The sequence below is a fragment of the Hylobates moloch genome, unplaced genomic scaffold (genome assembly GCF_009828535.3).
Source record: "Hylobates moloch isolate HMO894 unplaced genomic scaffold, HMol_V3 SCAFFOLD_2, whole genome shotgun sequence".
NCBI classification, from domain to species: domain Eukaryota; kingdom Metazoa; phylum Chordata; class Mammalia; order Primates; family Hylobatidae; genus Hylobates; species Hylobates moloch.
In genome coordinates this window covers 134871955-134878707 of record NW_026652277.1, presented here as the reverse complement: position 1 = coordinate 134878707, position 6753 = coordinate 134871955, and the positions used below count along the sequence as shown (strand labels likewise).

General features: G+C 37.3%; 1 pseudogene; it reads right to left on the bottom strand.

Annotated features, from left to right (window-relative positions):
- Positions 1 to 5894: 5894 nt before the first annotated feature.
- LOC116477648 (5S ribosomal RNA) lies at positions 5895 to 6013 on the bottom strand (annotated as a pseudogene).
- Between the last annotated feature and the right edge of the window lie 740 nt (positions 6014 to 6753).

Below are 6753 nucleotides of genomic sequence, written 5' to 3'. Positions count from 1 at the left end.
TGTTGTTAGTCTGATTCAATTTTTAAGTTACCCACATACATTTGCTTGATTCTGTTATGCCACCTAACCCATTTTTGTCAGAGTTCTCTGTAGTTTATTCCTACTGATCACACATTTCAACATTGGGAAAATAAAATATTAGTAGCTGATGGTAATTGATATGATCCAGCAATCCCACTCCTAGGTAGATACCCAAAAGAAAGGAAATCAGTACATTAAAGAGATATCTGCACTCCCATGTTTGTTGCAGCACTATTCACAATAGCCAAGATTTGGAAGCAACCTAAGTGTCTATCAACAGATGAATGGATAAAGAAAATGTGATACATAAACACAACAAGTACTATTCAGTCATAAAGAAGAATTAGATCCCGTCATTTGCAACAACATGGATGGAACTGAAGGTCATTATGTTAAGTGAAATAAGACAGGCACAGAAAGACAAACTTCACATGTTCTCACTTATTTGTGGGAAATAACCATTAAAATAATTGAACTCATGGAGATAGAGAGTAGAAGGATAGTAACCAGAGGTTAGGATGGGTAGTGGGGGATTGGTGGGAAGGAAGTGATGGATGGTTAATGGGTACAAAAAAATAGGAAGAATGAATAAGATCTAGTATTTGCTAGCATAACAGGATGACTATTGTAAACAAATATTTAATTGTACATTTTAAAATAAATAAAAGACTATAATCGGATTGTTTTTAACATAAAAGATAAATACTTGAGAGGATGGATATACCATTTATCCTAATGTGAATATTATGCATTCCATGCCTATATCGAAATATCTCATGTAACCCATAAACATATACACCAACTATGTACCCACGAAAATTAAAACTAAAAAAAGAAAATTAAAAAAAAGAGCAAATGGCTTTTGTGAGCTGGATACAGTGCTAAGCATTTTACTTAAATTATCTTATTGTATAAATACTTAAATACTTACAGCAACCCTCTGAAGTAGATAATAGTTATGCCACTTTACAAATAAGAAAGTGAGTTCTAGAAAACTTAGGTAACTTTCTCATGTTCACAGAGCAGTAACTGGTTAAACTGGGATTTAAACTAGGTCATATGATCTCAGTTTCTGAGTTGTTAAATACGAGATTTTATTGGTGAATCAGGAAGATTATTTGGCTCATTAATTTTCTTTTTAGGAATCTTTTCTTCAAATAAAAGCTTGAGCAAAACCCCAATATGTCAATTGAATAAAAATAGAGTGCTTTATTTTGAAATGTGTGTGTGGTGGGGGGGCGGGGATGGAAGTTACAGTTTCGAGTCAGATCTAATTAAATCTTCTTTACCAATTCCCTTTTGTTATGGGTTGAATTATGCACCTTTCCCCCAAAAAGATATCTTGAAGTCCTGACTCTCAGTACCTCAGAATGTGACCATATTTGAAAGGAGGTTCACTATGGATGTAATTGAAGTGAGGTCCTACTGAAGCAGGGTGAGCCCGTAACCCAATTTGACTAGTGTCCTTATAAAGAAGTTGATGGAAAGAGACAAAGACACATAGGGAGAAGACCGTATGATGATGAAAGCAGAGACTGGACTAGGCAGCTGCAAGCCAAGCCAAGGAATGCCAAGGATTGATAGCAAATCACTGTCAACAGGAGGAGGCAAGGAAGGATTCCCCTACAGGTTTCAACAGGAGCATGGTCTTGCCAATACCTTGATTTGGGACTTTTAGCCTTCTGAACTGTGAAAAAAACAATGACAGTTGTTTTAAGCCACCCAGTTTGTGGTAGTTTGATAAGGCAGTCCTAAGTAACTAATACATCCTCTCATGGGGCCTCTGAGGGGCAACACGCAACTCAATAAGTATGCATGGCTACTGTGAGGATAGGATGAATGAGAAAGTTCTACATAAAAGTTTGATTTTAAAGGAAGGCAAGTTATAAGGAGGAAGTGTTGAAATGTCTGTTCAACAGTAATAAACTACATAGGACTCTAACACGGATGAGTTAGATGGCAGTGGAATCAAGTAAATTTATATGGCTAACTTATATACCAGAGTTGCCATGGCAGATGATGGAAAAGGGATAAAAGGTTCAGAGAAGTGGGCAGGTAAGGTGGACACACCATGTAAGTTCAGGGGAAAAAAAAAGTGATCACATTCTGTGGGAGAGCACAGAGAACATGGCTTATCAAAGCAGGAGGGCTGCACAGGTGAAAAAGGAACAGGCATCATTGAGAGCTTGATGGTGCTCTACTTGGAGGACAGGGCTGATGGCAGGAGACACTGGGCTCACTAATAATAATGGAGAGATAGGATCCCAAAATAGTAGTGACAGGGAGGCAGGACTTAACTTTCAGGAGCAAAGCAGGCATAATGAGCAGCAGTCAGAATAGTAGTGGATTTGTCTGCTCGAGCTGCTGTCACAAAATATCACAGGCTGGGGGGCTTAAACAACAGAAATGTATTTCCTCACAGTTCTGGAGGCTAGAAGTCCATGATCAAGGAACCAACAAATTCAGTGTCTGGTGAGGGCTTTCTTCCGGCTTGCAGATAGCCACCTTCTCACTGTGTCTTCACATGGCCTTTCCTCTATGTGCACATGTGGTAGGGGGTGGAGAGATCTCTGGTATCTCTTCCTTTTTAAAAGGACACTAACTATTAGTTTGCAGCCCCCACCTTTATGAAATAATTCAACTTTACTTACTACCCAAAAGTCCTATCTTCAAATACAGTCACATTGTGGATTAAGCCTTCTATCTATGAATATGGGGGGCACAAGTCATGTCATTTAGTATATACAATAGAGCACAGCCAGGTAGCTTACAGGATATAACACATAGCTAGACGGACCTAAATTGAAAAGAGCTACAGAGACAGTTGATAGAACATGGTGTCACTAAAGGAAAGATAGATGGGTAGCCAAACACTGATATTGTTCAATCTATACAACCAAAAGAAAACAAGGATCAGTTCCTGGGAAGATGTTACTGCATATCCAGTTGATTTTTCAACCAAACTTCAGAGGACAAAGGGGAAGTTTTCCTTCGGCCCTCACAGTTTTGGCACAGTAAGCAGGATACCAAAACTCTGCTTTTCTGGAAATTATAGTCAAGAGAACCCTAGGACCTGACAATGCAGTACAAAGGGCCACTATCACACTGATACCAACACAAGACAAAAAATACAAAGGCTCAGTCCATCACAGCCACTGCCAACACCACCATGGACCACATGGGAACGAGAGGGTTGTCCTGCCATTGTCCATGCCACACCTACTTCCCAGAGACCTGAAGACCTGCCCACCCACCTGGCCCACCACTGCCGCAATCAGTACCCAAGCAAGCCACCTGGAGGTTCAAGAATTGGCCCATCTGGATGTGCTAACAATGGTGCTGGTGCATAGTACCCTGGGGTCAAAGGATAAGCATGCTTGGCCTATTGCTGCCACCACTGGGGCCTGAGGACTGGCTCATCTGACATCCCCCTCCCCAGAAAAACTTTACCACAGCCTGCACTCACAACTGCACCCTAACCTACTGAGGAAATCGCAGACAACACTGACACTGTTTACAGCCAAAGAAATTATCCAAGAACTATACTACTACTACACACACCCAGAATCAAAGCCAAAGTGCCCTACCTAACCAACACTATAAATATATCTCCAGAAGAAAGTCCTCCCCGATGAAAGCAAATCCAAAAATCTGTAAAAAGCAACTATTACACCCAATGCACATATATCAATATAAGGGCACAGAAACATGAAAAAAAAAAACAAGGAAACATGACACCTCCAAAGAAACACAATAATTCTCTACAAAAGATTCCAATGGAAAAAATTTTTGAAATGCCAGAAAAATAATTCAAAATAATGATATTAAAGAAGCTCAATGAGATAAAAGAGAACACAGATAAGTAATATAAAGAATCAGATAAACATATCAGGGTATAAATGGGAAATTTACCAAAGAGATAGATATAAAAAAAGAATCAAATAGAAATTCTGAAACTGAATAATTCCTTGAATGAAATAAAAAATACATAAAAGAGCTTCAACAGTAGACTAGGTCAAGCAGAAGAAAGACTCTCAGAACTTGAAGATGGTCTTTTGAAATAACCCAGTTAGACAAAAATAAAGAAAAAAAGAACAAAAAAAATTAACAAAGCTTACATGACATATGGAATACCACAATATGGTGAAATGTTTAAATATTTGGTGTTCTGGAAGGCAGAGAAAACCAATGAGATAGAAAACCTATATAATAAAATGATAGCCAAAAACTTCCCAGGTCTGGCAAGAGAGTTAGACATATAGCATACAGATACAGGGAACTCAGAGATCCCCAAATACATACAACCCAAAAATATCTTCTCCATGGCACATTATGGTTAAAATATCAAAAGCAAAAAAAAAAGAGATATTTTTTAAAAACAGCAAGAGAAAAGCATCTAGTCAATTATAAGGGAACCCCCATCTGACTAATAGCAGATATCCTAGCAGAAACCTTATGGGCCAGAAGAGAATAGAACAATATATTCAAAGTTCTGAAAGAAAAAAGCCCTGTTAATCTAGGATACTATAACTAAAATTATCCTTCATAAATTAAGGAGAAATAAAGTATTTCCAAGATGGCCAAAAGCTGAGGGAATTTATCACTAGATGTGCCCTATAAGAAATGCAGAAGGGAGTCCTACACGTGGAAGCAAAAGGACAATATCATCATAAAAACATGAAAGTATAAGACCCACTGGTAGAACAAACACACAAATAAGTAAAGAAAAATTCCAAATGTTACCACTACAGAAAACCACCAAACCACAATGATACATAATAAGAGAGAAAGAAAGAAACAAAGGGTATATAAAACAATGATACCATCATAAAAACACATGAAAGTATGAAACCTACTGGTAGAGTAAACAAACTAATAAGAAAGAGAAAGAACTCAAATATTACCACTACAGAAAACCATCAGACTAAAATGAAAAAAATAAGAGAGAAAGAAAAAACAAAGGGAACACACACACACACACACACACACACACACACACACACACACACACAACACACACACACACACACACACACACACACACACACACACACACACAGAAAACAAGTAACAAAAGAAGAGGAATAAGTCCTTACATTTCAATAACCTTGAATGTAAATAGATTGAACTTTCCACTTGAAAGGTATAGACTGGCTGAATGGATTTTAAAAAAAGCACAACCCAACTATATGCTGCCTACAAGAAACTTTACCTCACCTGTAAAGACCCACACAGATGGCAAGAAAAGAGATGGAAAAAAAATATTCCATGTAAACAGAAACAAAAAGCAAACAGGAATAGCTGTACTTATGTAAGATAAAACAAGAGAATATAATAATAATCTCTACATATATAGAATAAAGAATTGGGTACACATATATACATATATATGTATGTAGGGTGAGATGATAGAAAGAAAAAAAGAAAGAAAGAAAGAAAGAAAGAAAGATTGATTGATTGATTGATTTGGGTGCCTTTGTGTGTTTATACACTGAATATCAGAGCACCCAGATGTATAAAACAAATATTATCAGATTTAAAGGGAGAGATAGATTCTAATACAACAGATGGACCTATAACATTTACAGGACATTTCATCTAACAACTGCAGAATACACATTCTTTTTACCAGCATGTGGTACATTCTTCAGGGTAGACCATAAGTTAGGCCATAAAACAAGTCTCCATCAGTTTTTAAAAATCCAAATTATATCAAATATCTTCTCAAACCACAGTGGAATAAAACTAGAAATCAATATTAAAAAGAACTTTGGAAACTATAGAAATACATGAAAATTATAAAATATGCTCTGGAATGACTATTAGGTAAATTAAATAATTAGGAAGCAAGTAAAAAAATTCTTAAAACAAATGAAATACAGCACCTGGTATTCCCAGGTGGTCTTTCATCCAAGTTCTAACCAGGCTCAACCCTGCTTAGCTTCTGAGATCAGAAGAGATCAGGCGTATTTAGGGTGGTATGGTTGATAAGAGCTATTTATGACAAACCCACAGCCAATATCATACTGAATGGGCAAAAGCTGGAAGCATTCCTTTGAAAACTGGCACAAGACAAGGATGCCCTCTCTCACTGCTTCTATTCAACATAGTATTGGAAGTTCTGGCCAGGGCAATCAGGCAAAAGAAAGAAATAAAGGGTATTCAAATAGGAAAAGAGAAGTCCAGTTGTCTCTGTTTGCAGATGACATGATTGTATATTTAGAAAACCCCATCATCGCAGCCCAAAATCTCATTAAGCTGATAAGAAACCTCAGCAAAGTCTCAGGATACCACATCAATGTGCAAAAATCACAAGCATTCCTATACACCAATGATAGACAAACAGAGAGCCTAATCATGAGTGAACTCCCATTCACAATTGCTACTAAGGGAATAAAATACCTAGAAATACAACTTACAAGGAATGTGGAGAACCTCTTTGAGGCGAACTACAAACCACTGCTCAAGGAAATAAGAGAGGACACAAACAAATGGAAAAACATTCCATGCTCATGGATAGGAAGAATCAATATCATGAAAATGGCCATACTGCCCAAAGTAATTTATAGATTCAATGCAATCCCCACCAAGCTACCATTGACTTTCTTCACTGAATTGGAAAAAACTACTTTAAGCTTCATATGGAACCAGAAAAGAGCCCACATAGCCAAAACAATTCTAAGCAAAAAGAACAAAGCTGGAGGCATCACACCACCTGACTTCAAACTATAC